This window comes from Podarcis cretensis, assembly GCF_951804945.1.
Source record: "Podarcis cretensis genome assembly, chromosome: 12".
Lineage (NCBI taxonomy): Eukaryota > Metazoa > Chordata > Lepidosauria > Squamata > Lacertidae > Podarcis > Podarcis cretensis.
In genome coordinates, this window is record NC_137181.1 from 45,651,049 (window position 1) to 45,677,984 (window position 26,936).

Consider the following 26,936-nt stretch of genomic DNA (forward strand, 5'->3'; position numbering starts at 1 on the left):
TTACAACCACTAATGAAAAAAGACCGGGACATTAAACGAAAACACTTTCAGTATGATTCTATACATGTTTACTCAGAAGTAAGCCTCACTGATTTCACTAGGGCTTTCTCCCAGGGAAGTGGTGTTAGAATTGCAGCTAAGTGTGTATAGGATTGCAGGGTTAGGTCCCAAGCCTGAAAGAATTTAAGGCTCCAATCCTGCACATAATCTAAAAGTAAGCACCAATGAACTCTTCTTGTAAGTAAATATGAATCTCTGGCAATCAGTTGTAGCCGAGTAAGATTGTCTTCCATGAACACGGTCTTAAGAGTGAGTCCGTAAGTGTCTGTGGAAGCCAATTCTGGATCCACACATCCTTCCACAGTGGGGACATAGGTTTCTGGACAGGAGCTGATCATGGTGAGGGTTTGTCAAACATGCCTTCCTCTTAGCTTGTTTCTCTTTTTCGTCCTGAGTTCGGGTGTCTTCAAAGTCCACCACACCTTTGGTAAAGGCTGTTCTCCAATTGGAGCGCCCACAGGCCAGTGTTTCCCAGTTATCAGTGCTTATAACTACATTTTTGTAGATTTGGCTTGAGAGTGTCTTTAAACCTCATTTGCTGTCCACCGGTATTTCGTTTTCCATTCTTAAGTTGGGAATAGAGTAGTTGCTTTGGAAGATGATAATCAAGCATCCGAACAATATGACCAGTCCAACGAAGTTGATGTTGAAGAATCATTGCTTTGACACTGGTGATCTTTGCTTCTTCCAGTACACTGGCATTAGTTCGCCTGTCTTCCCAAGTGATGTGTAACAATTTTAAGAGACACCGTTGATGGAATCTTTTGAGGAGTTGGGAGATGGAAGTTTATAAGTAGTCCATGTTTCACAAGCGTACAGTAAAGTTGGCAGTACAATAGCTTTGTAAACAAGCATTTTGGTTTCCCTGTGAATGTCCCGGTCCTCAAACACTCTGCGCTTCAATTGGGAGAAAGCTGCACTCACAGAGCTCAGACTATGCTGGATTTCTTATCCCCATTTATATGCATAAGATGGTGCTGTGGTTTCAAATGCAAATATATGTAGCTGTCCATTAATTTTCATTATTGTAATTTACGTTATGTCTTTAGAATTGAAGTACTGGTGCCCTGTGGCACAAAATAACATGTTTGCTGTCATGTCTGACTTGGTATACAAGACAGTTCCCTAGGCTCCTATTTTCAGTACCGAAATACAAAAGAAAATAAGGGAGTCATTTTATTATTTTTCATAAAATCAATAGTATATTTAGTCACTAATTTCGGAGCTCTGAATATATGCTTGCAAATTGCACAAAGACACCTATGCTGTAGGTTCCACAGTACAGAATTCTATTGAATTAGCATTAACTTTTACTTGAAATCTATACTTTGATGACATGGGCAAGTGTGTCTGAGGTGCCATTACTGGATTGCTCATGCATGCAGCATATATACCTCTCAGAGGTTCAGCCAAGGGGTTGTTGTCTTGCAGGATTTTCACCTGCAGGATTGTAAATGCTGTTCAGTGCCAAGAGTTATATTAACTTGCTCCAAACTCAGCAGTTGCTCTGCTTCGCCACTCGCTTCTGCAGCAAATGGAGAACTTGCATGTTCATTATGATATTCAAAACTGTATCATTTTCTTACCGCGGAACTTCAGGCAAGATGACGACCCTAAAACTTTGAATTCTGGAATTTAAATTGCGCTTTTATTCATTAAAGTTCCCCCCTCCTTATTTCTTTCACTTTTTAATCGGGCTAAAATGTGAACCCTAACACCAAAGCAATATACATTTGGAATCTGGCTCTCAAATGAGAAGGGTGTCAAAATCTCATAGCTGAAGATGCCTATAAAAAGCAGAGGAAGTTGTTTCAGTCTATCAGGAAAAAATCAAAACAGGCAGACAATTTTTTATTTTGATTAAGACCAAAAAATAAGTCACAAAATAGCCTGATGAAGAGCTCTGTGAACTCCAAAGCTTGCTCATTATTTTGTGACATTTTGGTTGCTTGCTTCTATGCTATCCTCATGCACTCGTCATCCTCTGCTTCATTGCTAGTTGCTTGATTAATTTGTCAGCCAAATTTCCTCTTTCCTTCCTCATTAATTGTGTTAGAGGCCAATGTAGAGGACCCTGTAGTGCCCAACTAGGTAAGAAGCTATTACAACTCACAAGTGTCTGCTAAAAGCAAAAGCATGCGCAAAGTATGGTCCGAAGCTCAACATAAAAAAAAAGGAGAACATGGCCTCTGGTCCCATCACCTCCTGGCAAATAGAAGGGGAAGAAATGGAGGCAGTGAGAGATTTTACTTTATTGGGTTCCATGAACATTGCAGATGGTGACAGCAGTCACAAAATTAAAAGACGCCTGCTTCTTGGGAGAAAAACAATGACAAACCTAGATAGCATCTTAAAAAGCAGAGACATCACCTTGCTGACAAAGGTCTGCATAGTTAAAGCTATGGTTTTCCCAGTAGTGATGTATGGAAATGAGAGCTGGACCATAAAGAAGGTTGATCGCCAAACAATTGATGCTTTTGAATTCTGGTGCTGGAGGAGACTCTTGAGAGTCCCATGGACTGCAAGAAGATCAAACCTATCCATTCTGAAGGAAATCAGCCCTGAGTGCTCACTGGAAGGACAGATCCTGAAGCTGAGGCTCCAATACTTTGGCCACCTCATGAGAAGAGAAGACTCCCTGGAAAAGACCCTGATGTTGGGGGAAATTGAGGGCACAAGTAGAAGGGGACGACAGAAGACGAGATGGTTGGACAGTGTTCTCAAAGCTACCAGCATGAGTTTGACCAAACTGCGGGAGGCAGTGGAAGACAGGAGTGCCTGGCGTGCTCTGGTCCATGGGGTCACGAAGAGTCGAACACGACTAAACAACAACAACAACAACAAATCTTACCATGTAAGGAAGATACCAAGGTGGAGATAGGGGTGAGAAAGAGCTCTTTTGCGACTGACAAGTCTAGCTTGTAACCACAGGGAATGGTTTCACCAGGGGAAGGATGCTGAAGGAAATCAAATTGCCTTCTCTCCCTTGTTTTTTGCCGTTTGCTAGTTCTGTCTCCCAGAAGCAGTACTGAAATACTTTTGATGGAGTTAGTTGGAGGCTTTTTCTTTTTCTGTGGTTGCTAAACCTACAGTACATTGTTTTGTTCATTCATCCTTAAAATACACATTCCTTTATTTACTCATAATTTCTTCCTGACAGTCTGTTTACATCTGTTTCTTAAACATGACTGTTTTAATCTATCTCAAGTTATTATTATTATTCGGTCATAATTTGAGTATAATATAATTTCTTAACTTCCCTGTGTATCTTTCAAACACTCCCTATTGCCTGTTTGTGCTGTAGCATATTGTAGTGTGCATTGCAATTGTGATATATTTTTTACCTTTTATTCTGTCTCAAGTAATTTTTTAATGTTAATAATAATAATATTTTTTTTGTCTATGTCACTGTTTCTGTCACACACTATTGCATTTATTATAATATTAAACACACAGTCATACCCTTAGCTCTCTTACATTGTTCCTGAGGCATGTACATTTTGCTGGGTTGTCCAGTGAAACAAGCTCTGGATTTCTCTTGTGACCTGTTCTCTTCAGTTCTGAAGACTACACTTGGCCAAACCAGTTTTAAACTGAGCTTGTTCTTCCGCTGTTCCGTGGACACCTACCACATTTTTGTGAGATTCTATCAGCTGAACAAAATTCCCAGCTTATTGCTTTAGCAGAGAGAGTACAAAGTTTCCTCCTACATGGTAAAATGGATAGCCACACACCCGTCATTTAACAAGATGAAATAAATACCTCCCAAGTGCCTGTCTCAATACACTCATTTCTTAAGGCTTAGTCACTTTTCATGTGTGGTTGCCCTAACTGTTCACCCATAAAAGTAGTTTTTCCTCCAGGGAATGGTAATAACCACAATCCATAGGGTTTTTTTGTATGGGCAATCTTCACCATTAAATTAGGTTGCTATCAGATAGCCATAGACTTTCTTTGGATATTACCATGATTGTGGTCACACGTATAATTAGAACAGGGTTTTCCAAACGTGGGTCTCCAGCTGTTGTTGGACTACAACTCCCATCATCCCTAGCTAGCAGAACCAGTGGTGGGAATTGTAGTCCAAAAGCAGCTGGAGACCCAAGTTTGGGGAAAACCTGAATTAGAACATGCTTTAGACATGACCTTGAATGGTTTCAATAAACCTCATGGGCCACACCTCTGGTACTGCACATGGTGGCTTAGGCACCTCCAAGATGTCTAATCTCAACAAAACATGGAACAGCTGCTCTCAATGTGCACTTTACCCAGTTTTTAAGGTCATTATCATGGCAGTGCAGTGGTGGCCCCTCAAAATCTTGGGCAAGGAGGATCTGTTCCCTCCTATGTCTGCGTGAATAAGTTTGCTATCGCAGTCAAAGAGACCCACATCTCTTTTAAGTGAGACCTTTGATTGAGTGGTAATAAAAGTACATTTAAGGCCAATATTCAAGTGCCTATGCATAATTAAGTTTGGTGGAGTTCAATCAGACTTATTAGCCTCAGTATGGTACCAGCTTTATTCAATTTACAGCTGTGACGTTAACATATGAGAGTGCTGGAGGTGAAATAGTTAAACAGGTTACCCAATCAGAACTCAGGGGGTGGAGTCAGAGGGACTATAAAAGCAGCTCTGGGAGGGGTGAAGGGAGGAGTTTCTTGAGAATTGGGTGGTTGGTTGGAGTGGGAGTGAATGGGAATAGAGTCTGTGGGTAGGTTGAGTTAGCGTAGCGAAATACGCTGAGTCAGGAACAGTTAGAGGCTAGGAAGACAAGTAAATATCTGAGAGGTGGTTTAGTGAGTGAGAGCAGGTAGCGGAAGTTATAGGACTAGAGAGGCAGCCCATGATTGTAATTGACCGATACCATTTATGAAACCACACACTTGTTAAACTGCAATAAAAAACAGAAGTTTATGTTCCAATTTAACCCTGACTGGACTCAGTATTGTACCAGGTAGGGCCTGGGTGGTGGAAGCGAGAAATAAAGTGGTGGCAGAGGGATCAATAGACGGTGAAACGTCTGGGGACCCTGTGTGATCGCCACAACAGCATAATCCAATGCATGTACTGGAGTGCAGTTTATAATCCTCCTATCCATGCTTTCCTGGGTGTAAACCCTATTACACGGAGTGGGGTTAATTCTGAGTAGGATTATGCAAAAACTGCCTGGAACAGCCTTCCCCCAACCTGGTTCCTCCATATGTTGTTTGTGTACAACCTATTATCCCTGACCATTGGTCATACTGGCTGTGGCAGATGTGAGTTAAGAGTTGGAAGGCGACTTAGAACTATAGTATCTGCATAAACTGTGTTAGTTTTCCCAGCACAATTCTATGCACAATTACTTATAAGTCCCATTGATTTCAATGGCATTACTCCCAGATAAGTATGCATAGGACCAGCTTGAGTGCATTGATCATATACTTTACAGCACAATCCTATGTCTACACATAAGTAAGTCCCATTGAATTCCATGGAGCTAACTCCCAGATAAATGAGGTTAGGCTTAATTAGCTTTGGTTGATTAATTAGTGGGACATATTTGAATAACTTGGGTGAGGTTGAAGCAAACACCTGTATCTTTTTAAGATGTTTTGACTTTGGTATTTTACGTATTTATTTATTTATTTACATACATGAATGTCAAATATCACAGTACTACCATATGGAATTTTAAAATAAAAATAGTAAAAACGGCTTTTCTATCTAAACATGAGTTTTAGCTTTTACTTATGCTGTTGTAAGTTGTCCTAGACTTCCTTCCATTTCCTCAAAAAGGCACTGCGCTTCTGTTAATATGCAAATTTCATTTATTTAAATTTCATCAGTAAATTGATTAAAAGACAGGTGATTAATCAACTTCAGATCTTTAACTGGTGGACAGCTCTTGTTAGTACAGTTATTAATTCATGTACAGATTGCAAAGTGAACAATTAGTGCTATAAAATCAATTTGTGGTCCAACGTCCAAGAAATGATTATTTTCTCTGTGGAACAATATCTCTCGGAAAGGAATATTTTACCATTCCTTCTGTAATGTAAACTAATCCAATACTTTTGCATGCAACTGCAAATCCAACTAAGAATGTGAGAAGAGAAGAGAAGCCTTTCAGGAAACAGAATTAAATAGCAAAATGGGCATTTCAGGAAACTTTCCCAAGCCTGGGGATATAGTGCAGGTGAAGCTGAATAGAGAAGCAGGAAGCCAAGGAAACAGATGTGTTCCTTAAGGTAATCTTAAGGTTTGTGAAGGAAATCATGTCAACTGAGAAGGCAAAACGCCTGTCTTTCCCCCTTCCCTAACGCTGTATGCATGGAACTTCAGCTCAACTCCTACAAGTAGCGTTGCCAACTAAGCAGAAATAAAGTAGCTTTAATAGGAGCTTGATGGGCAAGAATCAGGTTTTTGTTTACACAGGGAGAATGAATACTTATCGCTCACTATGTATTTGTTATTTCCATGCATTGCAGTCACCAAGTTCCTGGGAAGAGAGGAAAGAAGGATGCTGCCTTAGGTTGGATCTTCCTGGCTGTTGAAACACCTGCATGCTGAACATGTCTTCTACCACAGAATACTGTTAAGAGACACGGCTACAAGGGCGGGTTCAAAACTTGGCTACCATTTTTTTTTGCAATTGGAATCTACCTTAATCATGGATGCCCACAGCTCAGTCCTCTGGAAGTCTTCTTGCAAGTTAGTCCCACGAGTTCTCTATGGTTTTCTCCCAGGTAAGGCGATAATGAGGATTTAAGCTTCAGTACTGAACCCCAGACAGGGACGTGGGTGGTGCTGTGGGTTAAACCACAGAGCCTAGGACTTGCCGATCAGAAGGTTGGCGGTTCGAATCCCCATGACGGGGTGAGCTCCCGTTGCTCAGTCCCTGCTCCTGCCAACCTAGCAGTTCGAAAGCACGTCAGAGTGCAAGTAGATAAATAGGTACCACTCTGGCGGGAAGGTAAATGGCATTTCCGTGCGCTGCTCTGGTTTGCCAGAAGCGGCTTAGTCATGCTGACCACATGACCCGGAAGCTGTATGCCGGCTCCCTTGGCCAGTAAAGCGAGATGAGCACCGCAACCCCAGAGTTGGTCACGACTGGACCTAATGGTCAGGGGTCCCTTTACCTTTACTGAACCCCAGAGTCGTTTGCGACTGGACTTAACTGTCAGGGATCCTTTACCTTTACCTAACAGGAATTTGAACCTGGATTTCAACATCCACCTCTAAATCTAACACTGCAGCAGCTTCTGAACCACAAAGAGTGTAAGCTGCATTCAGTTCTGGGACACTGTGCACCATTTTTATTGGTGCCTTTTGGAGCCATAGTATGTTTTCCGGAAGTTGCCGCAACCCAGGCTTTAAAGTAGATCCAACACTGCAGGGCCTAACAATATTAATTTGGGTGGCAATACATCAGTAGGAGATACCCCTTCATTTACTTGCACAGGCAGGCGTACCATCATGGACAAGTTGCCCATCAACCATGCAGCTTATTTTAGGTGTGTCAGCAAACTTCAGGATTGCAGAATCAACATTGTCTCTACAGATCTAGCAACAAGAGCCAGGTGCAAAAAACAACAATAACCCACCCCAATAGATTGAAAATTAAAGAATCCCCAATCCAGGGATTGGTTCTGAGCCCCAGAACTGAACAGAGCTTACGGTTTTTCCACACAAAAATTCACCCCAAGCTTTCTCCATTTAAGCAATATCATTTAAGGTCCAGTGGGGAAGACGTTGCTACCATTGTTAAACAGTTGAAATTATTGCTGATCTATTGCAAACCAGACCCAGAGCTATGTTTCAGGGCAATCTGACTCTTTTTAGTTAGTTTTGGATACCGTATTTTTCGCTCTATAAGACGCACCAGACCACAAGACGCACCTAGTTTTTGGAGGAGGAAAACAAGAAAAAAATATATTCTTAATCTCAGAAGCCAGAACAGCAAGAGGGATCGCTACGCAGTGAAAGCAGCAATCCCTCTTGCTGTTCTGGCTTCTGTGATAGCTGTGCAGCCTGCATTCGCTCCATAAGACGCACACACATTTCCGCTTACTTTTTAGGAGGGAAAAAGTGAGTCTTATAGAGCAAAAAATACGGTACTTTAATGCTAGCCCTTGAACCTGGGACTTCTCCCTATTATCTCCCCTCTCTACTTTTCTGGTAACGATAGCTAAGTTTGCAGCTGGACCTTGCAAAGCTTAATTAACTTGCAAAGGAAGAACAAGGTATATTGAAGGAAGCTCAGCTGTTCTTGCAAACTAAATTTCCAGTGAGAAACTTGACTGCAAGAGTGAGAACTTTGTGGCACTTAGTAGCAAATGTTTTCTATGCAGGCACTTTCTGGAGCCACCCTGTCTGATGACACAGACAGCAAGAAGAAGAGTGAGATACAAAAAAATCCTGTTCAGGAAGGGCCAGTTAACACTCTTGCTGTTTATATATCCACACCCACCCACCCCTGGTACAGTGGTCCCTCGGATTAAGAACTTAATTCTTTCTGGAGGTCTGTTCTTAACTTGAAACTGTTCTTAACCAGAAGCACCACTTTAGCTAATGGGGCCTCCTGCTGCCGCTGCGCCGCCGGAGCAAGATTTCTGTTCTCATCCTGAAGCAAAGTTCTTAACCCGAGGTACTATTTCTGGGTTAGCGGAGTCTGTAACCTGAAGCGTATGTAACCTGAGGTACCACTGTAGTATTATAAATATACAGTAGAACCTCTACTTATGACCGTCTCTACTTGATCCAAGTTGTGACTGCGGCAAACCCGGAAGTAAATACCGGGTTTGCTGCGATTTGCGCGCACACAGAAGCAGCTTCTGCCGTTTGTGCACATGCAGAAGCGGTTGCCACCGTCTGCACATGCGCAGAAGCGTGCTGCCACCGAATATGACTGCGCACAATGGCACTTTTACCAGCGACCAGGATCGACTTGCGGACGGACCTCCAGAACTTATTACATCCATAAGTAGAGGTTCCACTGTAGCTAATATGGGGTGCTCAATGCTTTTGGGCTCGGGGGCACATTTGAAAATATGTCACAAGCACCACAAAATACCCATTTCACAGAAAGAAAGATGGTGATGCTCAGAAATACCCCTGGCTCAAAAAACAGGCAAAAAACACCCACACCCCTTAATACAAAGCACTGATTAAAGAAAGCTGGTGACATTTGCAAAGCAACCCCCCTCAATTTGTTCTGTTTTTTTAAAATGGTAAAAGCAAATGGTAAATGTCAAGATGGTTATCTGAGGGCACTGTGGTGTCTGAGTCTTAAGGACTGACCCTTAAGATGTAATCATCATAGAAGGATCACATCGGTCCTGAGCGTCTCTGTGGTTTTGCACTATGACAGGGTTCAATCTACATTACATGGTTTATGGCTTTTAATTCAGACATGGTTTTTGAAGCATGTTGTTTTTAAAGACAGAGACTTGTAGAATATTATTGGAAAGTTTAGGGAAGTTTGTAATGTTGGATGTTTTATTGTGTTTTTAATATTCTGTTGGGAGCCACCCAGAGTGGATGGGGAAACCCAGCCAGATGGTTGGGGTTATTAATAATAATAATAATAATAATAATAATATTACTGGTTCTGCATGTAAAGTAACCCTGCTTGAATTTTGGTCGCTATGAATTTATCAGATCTTTATATTTGGAAAAGGCAGCCTGGAAGCCTAATTGTAATGAATGAATGAAAGGTGGTGTGCAAAATCCATCATATGTGCAGCTATTGGGCTAGCTGGAGCACCTGCTCATCATGATTGATAGCCAGTGTTAGTCATATTCGGAGTAGGGTCTGCTCGACTTCCGAAAAGTTCAGAAATCAAGGCGCAGCTTCCGATTGGTTCCCAATTGTGCAGGTGCACTGGAAACAATAGCAGAAGCCGCACCAGACATTTGGCTTCCCAAAAAATGTTCGAAAACTGGAACACTCGCTTCTGGTTTTCGATCATTCGAGAGCCAGAATGTTTGACTCCCAAGGCATTCAGGAGTCGAGGTACGACTGTATTAGTGCCATTTAGGCTAGAGAAGCATACTATTCAACATCATCAATTAGGAACCTCTGCATTTTTAGCTTCCTAATCTTGGAGTCTCCAGCTGCAGGAATTAAATATCAGGATGAGTAAATATAATTAAAGATGGAGATTGTTTCCCACAGGCCCAGTCCTCCCCTGTAAAATTTAATGCATACACTAGGGAAAAAGGGGGCATAATCTCTCCAGTTTCATTGTGTTACTCATTTTTGTGGGGAAGGGGTAGCAAATAAATGTGGTAGACAGTAATGCAGGCTGAAATTAATACAGTGGTACCTCAGGTTAAGTACTTAATTCGTTCCAGAGGTCCGTTCTTAACCTGAAACTGTTCTTAACCTGAAGCACCACTAGCTAATGGGGCCTCCTGCTGCTGCCGCGCCACCGGAGCACGATTTCTGTTCTCATCCTGAAGCAAAGTTCTTAACCTGCAGCACTATTTCTGGGTTAGCGGAGTCTATGTAACCTGAAGCATATGTAACCTGAGGTACCACTGTACATACATATGAGAATTGGGAAAAAGGGCACTAATTTTTTCAGCTTAATGTGTTTCCCTCCCAAACCAGTTTCAATCCAAATTAAGGAAAAGAACAAACTAGCTACATTTTCAACGGGCAATGTGTGTACACAGTGAGATGCTGCGCTGGCTAATCCCTGTAACAATCAACCTGCTGCAAAGGTGCAGCTACAGAGAATGCTTGAAAAACTGGCACCTTTAGCAGACAGTTAAGGCCCACCCACAGATACTTCCTATAATGCTGTTGCTGTTTTTTAGTCTGAAGTCTGTCTTTGGCAACTAATGGAATTTTGCAACTCATTTCTACAAGGCCAAGATTTTTCTTCTGTACAGTATGAGGTCTGGTCTTCCTGGCTTGCTGTCACTCTCCTCTTATTTTAAATTACTTCCCTTTGTGCTATTTGTGGATTCTCACTGCACCCCCCACCCCAGGGATGACTGTTAGTCCTTAGTCAGCAGGTTATTTTATTTGATGCCATTAGTTTTTCTGGGCTTTCAAGAATCAGTAGTCCAGGAGAATGTGCATTATTCGTTTGTTTGTCTGTTTGTTTGTTTGTTTCTCTCTCCCTTTTGGCCAGAAAGCCATGTGGGGAATAATTTTTATTTAAATCTCACCCCCTCCCAAAACCCATTTACAGTGGAATTAAGGGTGGTGAGATTAAGAAGTGGAAAGGGCTCCCTTAAACTGTATTCATGAAAGGGAATTTCAACAGGCATAGTTTGCATGACAATGCACTTTCTTGGTTACCTGAGAGTAGACCCCACTGACTTCAAAGAGTCTTACTTATGAGTAAGCATGCATAGGTTTGAATTGTTGATGTATCAACTCCCACTCTTTCTCTTGTGCAAACTGATGTGTTTTCTTTAGAAGTAAAATTCACTTGGTTCAACTAACTGGAGTTACTTCTAAGTAAAGGACCCCTGAATAGTTAAGTCTGGTCAAGGCCACTATGGGGTTGCAGCGCTCATCTTGCTCTCAGGCTGAGGGAGCCAGTGTTTGTCCACAGACAGGTTTCTGGGTCATGTGGCCAGCATGACTAAACCACTTCTGGTGCAATGGAACACTGTGACAGAGTGCACGGAAACGCCGTTTACCTTCCTGCTGCAGCGGCACCTATTTATCTACTTGCACTGGTGTGCTTTCAAACTGCTAGGTTGGCAGGAGCTGGGACAGAGCAACGGGAGCTCACCCCATCGTGGGGATTTGAACCAGTGTCACCTTGACCACCTAGCCCAGTTATTATCTCATTGGTAGCAAATATCAAGGTAGAGGATTTTCCTGCTACTTGGGAGCATTTAAACCAGGGTTGTGGAACCTACGGCTCGTGGGATGCATGTGTCCCTCAACTTGAATTCAATGAAGAGAGGCAAGGAAGAAGAAAAAGGATGGCAGAGAGAGAGAGCGAGAGAGAGAGAGAGAGAGAGAGAGAGAGAGAGAGAAAGAGATGGTATAGGTCCCTCTTCCACTTTTGGCTCTGGCCTCTTCCACTCTTGCTCCAGCCCTCCCTGCCGACCCTGACAAATTATGCCTAAAGGAACATTAGTTTGGGCAGAAATAAAGGCTCTTCACCCCTACTTTGAGATTGAATCTGAGATTTCATCCAAGCAAGTCTTGGGCTCTGTCATGAACTGCAGCACCTATTTCAAATTTTTTTTTCTTAAGTTGTTTCTCCTGAGTGAAACATCAGTTGCCTCCCAGTCTTGGAGGATAACATCAGTCTTGTCTGGACTCGCTATTTCAATGGAAGGTCATTGCGGTTAGTTACATAAAAGACTATTATCTTCCAGTTTAGCCATATGTAAACACTGGGCTCTCAGAAATATGCAAGACAAATCCATCTCACTCCTGTACGTGTGTGATGATGGGAATTGTAGTCAAGGATCAACTGGAGGGCACTATATTGGCTACCCCAACATAGACTAGTGCCACAAAAGGCAGTTCTATTTGATTAATTTTCACGAGTTTCTGCTTCCAATTTGTATATTTTTGGCACTCTGGAAAAACTGAATTTAGCTCTCCTTTCTTCTGAGTTGACAGGGTCCTATCTTAGTGTGAACTTTAGTTTACCTGCGTTTTTCTGTTTTTCAAAATTTATCCTTCCATACTTCTTTTGCTGTAAATAGAATAATATTTTGATCCTTATAAATGTCTCGTTTGGGATCCCTGGGCAAGAGAAACACTTTTTTATGATCAAAGGAGGAGTGGATTCCCTTATCATTCAGTGTTCTTTTGTGAAAGACAATGCAAAGAGATAAAAACAGCAAATATTAACAGTGGGGTGTTGGAAGGAGTATCTTCAAGTCAGCATTGACCGGGTGTCTCAATCAAATGCAACATGGTTAAAGTGCAGCCCACAGCAACCAGCATCCAAATCAGTGCTGGCTATTTAAACAAATGAGGGCTACAATCCTATACCAAGTTGAAGTTGGCCATCAAATAAATGGGGGCTACAATTACTCACCTGAAAGTCGGCCCCATTTAACTCAGTGGGGCTTACTTCTGAGTAGACATATATAGGCTTGCACTGTAAATTATTGCATTTTGCATATGGGCAATTGGTATTGTGGTACTTGAAGGAGATTTACCTGGATGCTCCATTTACAGTGGTGCCTCACAAGACGAAAAGAATCCGTTCTGCAAGTCTCTTCGTCTAGCGGTTTTTTCGTCTTGCGAAGCAAGCCCATTGACGGCTTAGCGGATTAGCGCTATTAGCGGTTTAGCGGCTTTTAGTGGCTTATCAGCTCAGCGGATAAGCGGCTTAGCGGCTTAGAAAAAGTGGGGGGAGGGGAAAACCCCCCGCAGGAACTCGCAAGACATTTTCGTCTTGCGAAGCAAGCCCATAGGAAATTCGTTTTGCGAAGCACCTCCAAAACAGAAAACCCTTTCGTCTAGCGGGTTTTATGTCTTGCGAGGCATTCGTCTTGCGGGGCACCACTGTAAATCCATTTAACATGTTTAGGGTTGCAGGGTTTTAATCTGCTAGTCGTATGCAAGCACTTGTTGCCCATTGTAGAGCTTTCAGAATAGGGCCAGCTTTCAGAATAGGGCCGAATGCAGCTGACAATCTGGTGCTGATTGCAACTAGCAGCCCAAGACAGAGAATGGGATGTGCATATTCAGGGCCAGATTTAGGTTTGATGAGGCCCTAAGTTACTAAAGGTAATGGGGCCCTTTATATGTTCAGCTGTCCTTTGTCAACAAGAAATTGTCGCTGTTTTTTGTGTTGAATATATGCTATATGGTCATTTATGGACCTACAGTGGTACCTTGGGTTAAGTACTTAATTCGTTCCGCAGGTCCGTTCTTAACCTGAAACTGTTCTTAACCTGAAGCACCACTTTAGCTAATGGGGCCTCCTGCTGCTGCCGTGCTGCCGGAGCACGATTTCTGTTCTCATCCTGAAGCAGAGTTCTTAATCCGAGGTAATATTTCTGGGTTAGTGGAGTCTGTAACCTGAAGCGTATGTAACCTGAAGCGTATGTAACCCAAGGTACCACTGTAATAGGTATCTAAAGCCATTTGCACATGTTGCCATGCCACAGTCCATGCAGAATGTAGGCATCCTATATACTGTATAGAAATGAGCAAACCAGTGATATTTTAGAGAGCAGGCTAGCAGGCGAGGCTCATTACTTACATCATAGGAGCCTACACAACACAAAACACTGTTGCTGTATGTAGGTTTTATTTTATTTGTTTTTTATCTTATATTTTGGAATTGTACTGTCAGGGAACTGCCATCGGAAGGGCAGGCGGTGGAAGGGCTCACGGAGGTTAGGAGAGACTCGGCAGCAGAGGAGGGAACCAGCAGGGGGAGAGAAGGAGCTCCAGGGGAAAGTGAATCAGAGAGATGGCTCAGAGAGACTTCCAGCGAAAACAGTGGGGAAGTTTCAGGACCTCCTATAGGGACACCCACCCCTCGCCGGAAACTGTCGCGCCGAGAATCCCGAAGACGCGTTCCCGTTAAGGAGCTTCTATGTTGGAAGCGCTTCCGCAAACGCCCACTGTCGGATTCTGCCAGCGATTGAGGGAGTCATGTTTAAGGGGCTCCGCTATAGACAGAGCTTTGATAACCAGGCCAAACTCTGAGGGACTAAGCTTTACGCACAAGCAGCTCATCATCCCATCACATGTACCTCCAGGTTTTTTTGTTCCTTTAATTTTTTGGGAGAGTGTGGGCCCTAAGCTATAGCTTGTTTAGCTTGTATGTAAATCCGGCACTGTGCATATCCCCTGCATAGCAAGATTAAGTGGAAAGGCAAGTCCTCAAAACAATCTGCAGTGCAAATGGAGATCATATCAGATGTTAACAACTTTGACAGAATGGCTTTTTATGCTGTCCAGAGAGGAGGCAATGGCTTGCATCCAAAAGTGTAGTCTCATTGTAATAAATGGTAATGAATTACCAGTAGGTAGAGCACGAGACTCTTAAATCTTAAGGTCATGAGTTCAAGCCCCATGTTGGGCAAAAGATTCCTGCATCGCAGGGGTTAGAGTGGATGAGCCTCGTGGTCCCTTCCAACTCTACAGTTCTATGATTCTACAATTACAGCCATACCTCAGGAGTTGAACGGAATTCGTTCTGGAAGTCCATTCGACTTCCAGAACATTGGGAAACCAAGGCGCGGAAGCTATGCTGGACGTTCAGGTTCCAAAGAATGTTTGCAAACCAGAACACTCACTTCTGGGTTTGCAGTGTTTGGGAGCCAAAACGTTCGACTCGTAAGGCATTCGGGATCCATGGTACGACTGTACTAACTTGCCCTATTATAAAGCACCTGACTTCTTCCAAAGAATCCTGGGAACTGTAGTTTGTTCAGAATTGTAGTTCTGTGAGGAGTAAACTACAGCTCCCATGATTCTTTGGGGGAAGTCATGTGCTTTAAATGCATGGTGTAGATCTGACATTAGTCTGGATTCAACCCTATAAATCTGAACTCTACTTTTTGGATTATTCTAGTTTTCTAGTTGGTTTCTCATGACAATAAATCCACCCAGTTAACAACGGTATGCTGTTTGCATGGTAGTGCAGTTTAAATTGCCAACAATCTTACGTTTTGGGCATATGCTAAAACTTTTTTGTTCACTGAAACATTTTCAGATTAGTGATATTGGTCATATATTTTAGTGGTCAATGTGTAGCTGTAGAAATGTATTTTAGGCTACTTTTATGTTGTTTTGCTTTGTATTCCATGCCTTTTTTATTTTATTCACTTTAAAATATTAAGTGGTGTATCAATAGTTTAAATAAAATATTAATAAATATATGGAACTTTGAACTCCCCTCACTAAAATAAGTTTCCTCTCTCAATCCTAGCACACATTCCTATTAAAATACATCTAATAGGTTTAGTTCTTGGGTAATCATAAGCTAATGCAAACATTTAGTCACTACAGCCAGACAGCAAACAATCACAAAAGCTTCACCACTTCAAACATCTGTATGTAATTCAACACAACAGCTGGAAATTGCAAGAGTATAATAGAATTACTTAGAATTAAGATCATTTCCATTCCTACTGTTTAAGAATTCTGTGTAAAGCAGAAGCTTGTACTTTCAGCTTTCCTGCTAATCTTCTGACAGTGGCAAAAGCAGAGATTGCACTGTACTTGAAAAGGAAATCTTATCTCATTATCCTCCCCACACCAAAAAAAATGTGGGACATTGTTTTTATCTAGAAAATTCAGGCATCACTTCAGAGTTTCTGTAGACAGAGCTTAAGCCTTAGAGCTTCTAATTGTTTGAATCCTCCAGAGTGATACAACAGAGATTAAAGATATGAAAATCACACTCAACAAAATCTGCAGCTTTTACTACCATAAATTGGTCCATTTAAAACTTTTTCACTTTGTACTGGAAAACACAGAGGTAGGCTTTAATGGAAGGAGATATATTTAGAGGCTGGAACATTGTTCTCTAGCTAAGTGGGTCAAGAGGGATATTGTCAGATAATACTTGTGAGCAACTGGGCAGTTTTTAAACCTTTTCCCGACATTAGATTTACTGCTAACTGTGATTAGAATGGCCACTTAATGCATCCTCAAAAAAAGAAAAGGAGGAATGCATCAGGGGAAAAACAGGGAGAAAGAACCCAAAAGAGGATGAAAGGGGCCACGGATTTGCATACAGTTTGCTTTTACTAATTTATATGTGTAGATGCAGATTTAGAAACAATTACAGTAATTTAAAGAGCAATTATGGTGCTGGAGGAGACTCTTGAGAGTCCCATGGACTGCAAGAAGATCAAACCTATCCATTCTTAAGGAAATCAGCCCTGAGTTGATTGGAAGGACAGAAGCTGAGGCTCCAATACTTTGGCCACCTCATGAGAAGAGAAGGCTCCCTGGAAAAGACCCTGATGTTGGGAAAGATGGAGAGTACAAGGAGAAGGGGACGACAGAGGACAAGATGGTTGGATGGTGTCCTCGAAGCTACCAGCATGAGTTTGACCAAACTGTGGGAGGCAGTGGAAGACAGAAGTGCCTGGCGTGCTCTGGTCCATGGGGTCACGAAGAGTTGGACATAACTAAACGACTAAACAACAACAACAAAGAGCAATAAACTGTGTCTCAAGACAGTGGGGAAGACTGTGATGAGGTGACCAGGTATGTGCCTGCAGACCCTCATTTATTTTTTTACATTTATAAATTTATTTCCTCCAAGGAGCTCAAGGTGGCGTACATGGCGTGGTTCTCTCCCCCGCCCCCATTTAACCCCACAACAACCCTGTGAGATAGGTTAGGTTAAGAGACAGTGACTACCCAGTGAGCTTCATGGTTGATTGGGGATTTGAATCCTGGGCTCCCATGTCCTGGTCCAACTCTCTAACCACTACACCACACTGGCTTACTATTTCTTCATATCAGACTTGGCCTGGACTGCTCTGTGGAAACAAGGCTCCTTCAGGAAGAAGTTTTTCTCTGCAAAGTGGGGCATGCACATGACCACCAGAATTTGAACAGGATGGTTCTCTTTTCATTGTCAACATTTATTTTGATTTGTTTCCGTGGTTATCTGGGCACATGTTGTTGACTTGAAGCAAATTTAGAAGGGCATTCCACTTCATTCTGTAAAACTTTCTTTTGTCTAACAGTGCAATGATTCCATGGACTATGAAGTCCCAATTAAGGCTGTTTACACAATCCTATTTACTCTGCATCTACTGTGCTCCCATCACTGGTTTGGGAAGCAATGTACACACAGTGTCAGCCACAGTCCATATCTGTCCTGTATCTCTCTTACTTTCTTTAGAAATACAGTGATACCTTGGTTCTTGAACTTAATCCATTCCAGGAGTCTGTTCGACTCCCGAAACTATTCGAAAACCAAGGCAAAGCTTCTGATTGGCTGCAGGAGCTTCCTGTACTCAATTGGAAGCTGCAGAAGCTGCGTCGGACATTCGGCTTCCGGAAAACTTTTGCAAACCAGAACACTCACTTCTGGGTTTGCAGCGTTCGGGAGGCGATTTGTTCGGGAGCCAAGCCATTTGAGTACCAAGGTACCACTGTACTGCATTTTCATGCATCTTCCCACCCCGAACCAGCTTCAATCCCAACTGAGGAAAAGAACCATCTAGCTGCATTTTAAGCAGGTAAAGGGTAAAGGTAAAGGGACCCCTGACCATTAGGTCCAATCATGGCTGACTCTGGGGTTGCTGCACTCATCTCGCTTTATTAGCCGAGGTAGCCGGCGTACACCTTCCGGGTCATGTGGCCAGCATGACTAAGCCACTTCTGGTGAACTAGAGCAGCACACGAAAAGGCCGTTTACCTTCCCGCCGGAGCGGTACCTATTTGTCTACTTGCACTTTGGCGTGCTTTCAAACTGCTAGGTTGGCAGGAGAGGGGACTGAGCAACAGGAGCTCACCCTGTTGCGGGGATTTGAACCGCCAACCTTCCGATCGGCAAGCCCTAGGCTTCTGTGGTTTAACCCACAGTGCTACCCGTGTCCCAGGTAAATCTGCATCTAACAAGAGCCACAAAAAAGCACCTGGTTTCATCACTGTCTCTTAACAATTCATATGTGTGATAAATTGTCTGGTTCCTGAACTCAGGACTCTGAGCAACTACCCTCCTCCCTATTTTGCTTTATTTTAAAGTAAGGTCAAACTGGAAAGGTTCATTTGAGGATATTTTAAAGACTCGCAAGTCAAAGGGTGAATGGAAAGGATTTGCTTTATACAATCTAAGGATTCCCTACACCAAATTAAGGCTCATATAGAAGATCTATGAATAGCTGAAGCCAGTTTGGATTGAGCTTCATTGGCAACAGCTGACCACACCTAATTTAAACCCTCTCCTTCCTCTTATTTCCTTTGCTAAACAAGCATTTGAACGGTGGAATCCTCCAAGCTGCATTCACAGCTCCCCATTTAATCCTACAAGGAGGCTGACGTGCAAATAGATAACTTGGAAGATACCAGTCCTTGAAATTTGCATGTGCTAATGGGAACCCCAGGGCTTAATCTGAGCTCAGCAGGGCCCCAGGAATCTCTTTCCCCCAATATTATTTTATTTATCCATTTAACATATTTCTCAAATCACCCAGCCCTCATGGAGAGGATTCTACGATGGTATGCAAAGGTGTGAGTGAAGCTAGCCACACAACGTACAAATGCATTATTATTTTTAAAGTATATGCAGCAAAAATAAGAGGGAGAATAAAGAATAAAGGTAAAGGTAAAGGGACCCCTGACCATTAGGTCTAGTTGTGACCAACTCTGGGGTTTCAGCGCTCATCTGGCTTTATTGGCCGAGGGAGCCGGCATACAGCTTCTGGGTCATGTGGCCAGCATGACTAAGCCGCTAAATACCAACAATATCGTCATCTAAAATGCCTGGGCAAAGAGGAAGAACCTGACCACAGACCAAAAAGTTTGCAATGTTGTAATGTTGATGCAGAATGTGGATTTTTGAAGGGGGGTATCACTGGAAGGACAGATCGTGAAGCTGAGGCTCCAATACTTTGGCCACCTCATGAGAAGAGAAGGCTCCCTGGAAAAAACCCTGATGTTGGGAAAGATGGAGGACACAAGGAGAAGGGGACGGCAGAGGACGAGATGGTTGGACAGTGTTCTCGAAGCTACAAACATGAGTCTGACCAAACTGCGGGAGGCAGTGGAAGACAGGAGGGCCTGGCGTGCTCTGGTCCATGGGGTCACAAAGAGCTGGACACGACTAAACAACAACAACAATTCCAAGCGCAGAAAAGACCCTTCTCTTTTTGAATAAATTATGTAGTTCAGCTAAAACAGGGTACCTGGTGAATATCTGGTTCAGACCTGGAATATGTAAAGTAATCTTTAAAAAATAAACAAAAAAGGTGAGAGAGCCTCTGCTCATATGCAAGGTGTGTTTTGTTCACCAACAAGTACAACAACAACAACAAATCCGTTTATTGTGAGGACCATGCCTGTGCACAAAAATCAACACTAAAATCAGTAGTTAAAAAAAATTAAAATTCATTACATACTATGCCAACAAAACCTTCTTCCCACAAAGTAGAGAAGGAGGGAAAACGAACAGCGAGTTAAACAGACGATGAAGGGGTCTTTACATTGTCGTTCATAAATCTTTCCCTGGCTTTCATGGCCTTCATCACAAAGACCGCTACCACATGGGTAATGTGTGGGTTTGCATCAACTAACAAAAATTTTACTCTATCTTCAGGACTGGTTATAGAGATGGGTATAATTTGCAGCAATGCGTCTCTAAAGCCCGAGTAAATGGGGCAATAGAGGAAATAACGTGTAAGATCCTCTTTAATTTTCATAAGGCAAGGACATAAACGATGTTCAACTGGGGTTTTTGTGTATCTACCGGTCAGATAAGCAGTTGGCAATGTTTGAAACCGTGCCACCACCAACAAGTAATGATATCAACTTGCAAATATCTGGTGTTATGAAGAAAGCAACCTCACAGTATAAGCAATATCCACGGCACTTAAAAAATATTATGGAAGCTCATCAGTTAATTCTGTGAGCACCAGAGACTTAGCTTGCCCTGGATCACTGCTATATTTTATTTTTGAAGATTTGTACTGCTATTTTAATGTTTTTAAAAATGTGTAACTTACGGTGTCCTTGGAATGCTGTATGAAGGGTGGTAAATTGAATACCTAAGTAAATAAATAATTGCTGTATATCAGTGGGTGAATTTTAAGAACAGCCAAATGGGCAAAACATTTGTTTGCAACAAACAGAGGCATCCTGTTATCAGTGTTCTCGGTCAATATTCTTTTACTGCAATTAGCTACAGAGGTCGTTTTAAAAAAAAAAGACTTTGAAATGATTTTAAATGTAATGAATGATGAAGGGCAATGGAGTTTTCTCAAAAGATAAATATTCACGAAAATGTTAATTTCAGAAACGGGTCTGCTAATAGGAGGAGTTATTTTTGCCTTCAGAAACATAATTATGTGCTTTGCTTTGTTATTTTGTTTTAAACAAAATTATTCCCCTACTTTCTGTACATACACCCAGTCAATGCAGTAGGTGATTAGGTACAGCAAATAATCAGACCATTTGAAGATTAAGAAATATAACAGATTCTAAGAGTTCACGGTCATCCAGTAAACATTTTAGTTACAAACTGAGGGGGGGCGGGGAGGATTGAATCTAGATTAAGGTAGGCTTTGGCTCCACCGAAATCAATGGGACCAGAATATTGGAGCAGAATGATTCTAAATCTTCCTACATTTAATTGGAACATGCTGCACAATTGTCTTGATCTCCTTTGTAAAATTATGATACTTTGGTTGAATCCAGCCTCTGGACTTTATCCAATGTTTATTCATACTCGGGCGAGGAGGGGAACCTATCGAAATGAATGAATGTGATGAAGTTAGGTCCATTAATTTCAATAGGTCCATTAATTTCAATAGGTCCATTAATTTCAATGGGTCTACTCTGAGTAAAGTTTGCTAGCTACCACCCTAAGGACACAATCCTAGCTCCTGGCTGGTAGCGATGGGGCTTGATAAAGTGGTGATCAGTGTGCAAGCCAACCAGGACAGTAAAACAGGGAGTCTCAGGAAAACAAAATACTCCTTTGCTGTGCAAGCTCCCGGGCTGGTGCAGTGAAGAGGCTTGGATCAGTCCCACTGTTGTCATGAGGTGGCAGCAGTGTCCACATGTGTTGACCAGCTACTACACCAAGCCCCCAGATCCCATTTTGGGAGGTTTTGCCATCTACCACCACTGGGGATTGCACCAGTAGTAGCTCCGTGCTGCCCATCATTTTGGCAGGCACGTTCAGTGCTCCTTGCCCGTGGGGACTTCATTGACACCTCTGGAGCTCCTCAGCTGATGGATCCTGGCAGGGAAGGCTGGAGGGGCACCTCTGCTTCATCCACGCCTCCTCTAGCATGACGCACTGAGGGTCTGGGTTGCTCTGTGTGTCTCCAGAAGCAGCTTATGTCATCCTCTCTCGACTCGGGAATTGCTCTGACAAGATGCTTGGCTTGATTTCATGCTCAACGAAATCATGCTTCAAGCTATGTCAACTTGAATAAAATATTGGGGGGGGGGCACAGGTAAGCCCCGCCCGGCATAATCGATCACAATATGTGGCACATGCACCATTTGGATGGCAATGCCCATCAGCTTTGGGGGTGCCTGTCCCTTCAAATATTTTACTGTGGGGCCAAAAGGACCTTGGCCCCTAGGAGTTGGCTCCTATGATGGGGACCAGTTAGTTAGCATCATATAATTGTAGACTTGGAAGGGACTCTTTTGCCCAATGTGGGGCTTGAAACCACAATCCTGAGATCTCATGCTCCACTGACTGAGCTATCCAGTTATCTTATTTGGGTTTTTGTGACTACCTTTTTATTGGTCCAATCAAAAGTATATTCTTTTTACATGGGCGTGCTAATAATAACAACAACAGCAACAACAATAATAATAGATAAATTCCTTCCAGTAGCACCTTAAAGACCAACTAAGTTAGTTCTTGGTATGAGCTTTCGTGTGCATGCACACTTCTTCAGATACCTTGATGGACTTCCATTTCGTGCGGCTCAGTGTGGTGCCTTCCATAGTTCCAGTTACAGATAGGTAGCCGTGTTGGTCTGCCATAGTCAAAACAAAATAAAAAAATTCCTTCCAACTAAAGACCAACTAAGTTAGTTCTTGGTATCTGAAGAAGTGTGCATGCACACGAAAGCTCATACCAAGAACTAACTTAGTTGGTCTTTAAGGTGCTACTGGAAGGAATTTTTTTATTTTGTTTTGACTATGGCAGACCAACACGGCTACCTATCTGTAATAATAATAGATGTTATAAAACAAGTGAGGGAAAGGGAAGGAAGGAAGACATTAACTTCTACACTTCCTTCCCAATTCTGTAGCTTGTGAGAAGCCAATAGGAATATGTAGGAGTCAAAAATGTATGAGACAAGTACAAATACCTGCTGGAAATGTAAAGAAAAAGAATGTACCTCTTATCATATGCAGTGGTTTTGTAAGATAATAAAAGCATTCTGGGAAATTATATATAATGAATTGAAAAAGAATGTTTAAAATAACCTTTATAAAAACCAGACGCGTTTTTATTAGGAATTGTGGGTTCCGATATCCTAAAGGAGCAGAAAATCCTCCTTATATATGTGACAACAGCCGCATGGATCCTACTAGCCCAGAGATGGAAAGAAGATGAAGTCCCTACCAGAGAGGAATGGCAAACTAAGCTGATGGACTACGCCGAAATGGCAAAACTGCCCAGAAAACTCAGGAACCAAGAAGACAAAAACTTCAATAAAGAATGGGAAAATATTATAATTTATTTCGGAGACCACTATAAGCAGATGAAAACGTTGGCAGGATTCTTATAACACTTGTAATGTAGCAAATATTATGGACAAAATGGAGAGGTATAAAATATGGATTATGAAATAATATGCAGCTGAAAAAGTTGACAATAGGGCCCATGGAGGGGAGGGTGGGAAGTCTGGAGATTCAGAGAAATCTCTAAATATGGATGTGTATTTGGTATTGTTATAACTCTACACTTGTAAAATCAAATAAAAATCATTTCCAAAAAACAAAAAAAAGGATTATGTAGGGGTCACAGTAATGCACTTAGTCTCACGAAGATCACAGGTGCACAATAACACAGTTCTTTTCAAAGGGAACAATACTTACAAGGCTAAGGGACGCAGGTGGCACTGTGGTCTAAACCACTGAGCCTAGGGCTTGCTGATCAGAAGGTCAGCAGTTTGAATCCCTACAATGGGGTGAGCTCCTGTTGCTTGATCCCTGCTCTTGCCAACCTAGCAGTTCAAAAGCATGTCAAAGTGCAAGTAGATAAATAGGTACCGCTCTGGCGGGAAGGTAAACGGCGTTTCCGTGCGCTGCTCTGGTTTGCCAGAAGTGGCTTAGTCATGCTGGCCACATGACCTGGAAGCTGTATACCGGCTCCCTCAGTCAGTAAAGCAAGATGAGCGCCTCAACCCCAGAGTCGTCTGCGACTGGACCTAATGGTCAGGGGTACCTTTACCTTTATACTTACGAGGAAGATCTTTTTTCATGTACAGTGGTACCTCAAGTTACAAACGCCTCAGGTTGCAAACGCTTCAGGTTACAAACTCCGCTAACCTGGAAGAGTTCCCTTGAGTTGAGAACTTTGCCCCAGAATGAGAACAGAAATCGTGTGCAGCGGCAGCAAGAGGCCCCATTAGCGAAAGCACGCCTCTATTTAAGAACAGTTTCAGGTTAAGAACGGACCTCCGGAACGAATTAAGTTCATGGACGCTTAGATGTATCATCTGGGGTCCTTAACACAGCCTTCCCTTTCAGCGTTGTTTCTGTAGAACAACACTGGCCTCCTGTGGCTGGAGTTTTAATCACACAAGTGTTCCCCCATGACACAAGTTGTATAAAGAGTTTCAGTTTGTAAATAATGGGGCAGGATGGAAGCAAAGAGAAAATGAAATAACAAAAAATAGAGCTAACCCCACGTGTTCTGCCCTACAATGAGGCAGGGTGCGCAGCCTTCTTCAAATCTTGCAGATTTTGGGGTAACAATGTGTGGAGCACGATACTCTTAATCTCAGGGTTGTGGGTTCGAGCTGCACGTTCAGCAACATTTGGAGAACTATAGATTCCCCATCCATGCTAAAGGAGGAGGTCAACAAACTTAATAGGTAAAATAACTGAGCAAAAGAAAGTGGGGTATTGAATATTTCCACCTTCTACAGTTGCACTGCTCAAGCTGTAGCCTCCTCTCTTTGGAGTATTGGGTTAATACAATTTTTGTTGTATGAGAACAGTATGGGATCCAGAGAACCACAAGTCACATTGAATTCATGCTTCCTTTAAGCTGATTTAGGCCATGCAGAAATGTTGGGTGGAATCTAACGTTAGTCATACTCTGAGTACACCCATTTAAATAATCTGATTATCAGACAGCTGGATTAACATCCCTTAGTTAGAAGCAATTTTTTGCCCAGGAAGGGTACATTAAGAAAAAGATAACCACGGCCTCCGCTAGCAATAAATGTATTTCCACTACAAGTACTGGGGAAATGAACTTCTGCTCTACTTGTAGTAGCCTGGAGGGACAAAAAGTAGCCAAGTCCTGCAATTTAAAAGTTAATGGATAATCTTGTAAAATAATCTAGTAAACTTTATTATGCATGTCTGAATTCTATTAATAGAGTTTGAGGTGTGTGTGTGTGTGTGAATCATATTTACTTTGGCAAGGTAGCAGGCGCAGTAGGGGGTTTTAGAATGAAAGAATTAGGTTTTGCAATGCTTTTATTTTTCAGGGACAGAACGGAAAATAGGCAAGTATATACAGTATATAAATAAATAAACAGAGGGAGGAAACCCTCACTTTGGATGTAGTTCAGCAATGTTATTTTCTGTGGGGGGGGACATGAGGCAGGGGTGGCAACTTGAGTAAAATATTAAGGGGGCCCAGGTAAGCCCCTTTCCTCATAACTGATCACATGACACAGCACACATGCACCATTTGAATGGAATGCCCATCAACTTTGTGGGGGCCCGGTCCCCTCAGAAAATTTATTGTGGGGGCTAAAGCCCCTGCAGCTGCTATAAGTTGGCTCCTATGACACGAGGCCACACTTGTTGCAAAATTTACTGTTTACCATGCATTCTTGTGCATGGAATACTTGGGAGTAAGTTCCAATGAGTTCAATGGGACTCCCAGGTACATAGCTGTCAAGCGTCCCTTATTTGGCGGGACAGTCCCTTATCCCAGCGCCATGTCCCGCTGCTATCCCTTATTGATGTCCGTTAAATAAGCTACTGAAGGTAATGGGGCCCTTTCTATGTCCAGCTGTCCTTTGTCAACAACAAATTGTTGCTTTTTTGTGTGTTGAATATATGCTGTACGGTAATTTATGGACCTAATAGGTATCTAAAGCCATTTGCATGCAACAAAATATGTATTTTATCAAATTAATTGCTGATCCCTTATTTTTGAGGCTGCTGGTCCCTTATTTTCAAATCTGTAAGTTGACAGCTATGCCCAGGTACACGCATGTGTCTGTATGTGATGATTTTGAATAAAATCAGCACCTCTTTTGAATGGTAGGACCAAGAAAAAAAGAAACTCCCTCCTTCTCCCAATGGATCTCTCACTTTGTTTCTAATTCTGGAGTCACTGATCATTTTATATCCCTCCCCCCACTCCATTCCCCCCGCCCCAATCCACTTACTCTTCCACAGCCTCTCAACCATGAATTCTCACATGATAAAAGATTCAACAAAGCAGCTCTAGTCATATTTTAAAAAGAGCTACTCAGTTATTAATGCAAGAAAATTGTATGAGATAATAGCACTGAGATATTTGAAGCACACTGCTACAAAAACGTATTGCAGTTTACAATTTGCCTGTAAAAAGGGGGTGAAACTGAACGCCAATGTTTTAATTTCAAGATCTATTCCAACTTATTCTAAACAAAGTCAACATATAAGTGAAGAACATTTATGGAGCAATTATTTCTCCATAATTAATCCCAATAATCTGAACTGACCTACCAGTCCTTCCTGTCACGATGAACAGATTCCTTCCCCTATAATCTTACGCATGCCATTCAGTGAGAACTTACAGAGTTCCATGGTAGTTTCCCAGCAGCCTTCTGTGGAGACATGATTAGGATTATGTTGTTAATTACTAATATAATTAACTTTTATAGTCATTTTAGGGAGCAATCCTATGCACAAGAAGCTGGGATAAAGCAAGCTGGTGTAAATTAAGTTGGCGTAAAGTACACCAGATCCAAATGCCTCGCCAACCGAAGCCTGGCAGAGGGAAAACAAGCCTTTAAAATAGTGTTTGAGTCACACCACTCTGTTTTT

The 26,936-nt window shown here is 42.3% G+C and overlaps 1 long non-coding RNA gene across 1 annotated transcript; it reads right to left on the reverse strand.

Moving 5' to 3' along the window:
- LOC307199570 lies at positions 1-26,865 on the reverse strand. The gene is made up of 3 exons (XR_013832070.1): positions 26,616-26,865; positions 1,455-1,585; positions 1-1,193 (listed from the first exon to the last, which is right to left on the reverse strand). It is a non-coding gene; the product is annotated as an uncharacterized lncRNA (long non-coding RNA).
- Positions 26,866-26,936: the final 71 nt, after the last annotated feature.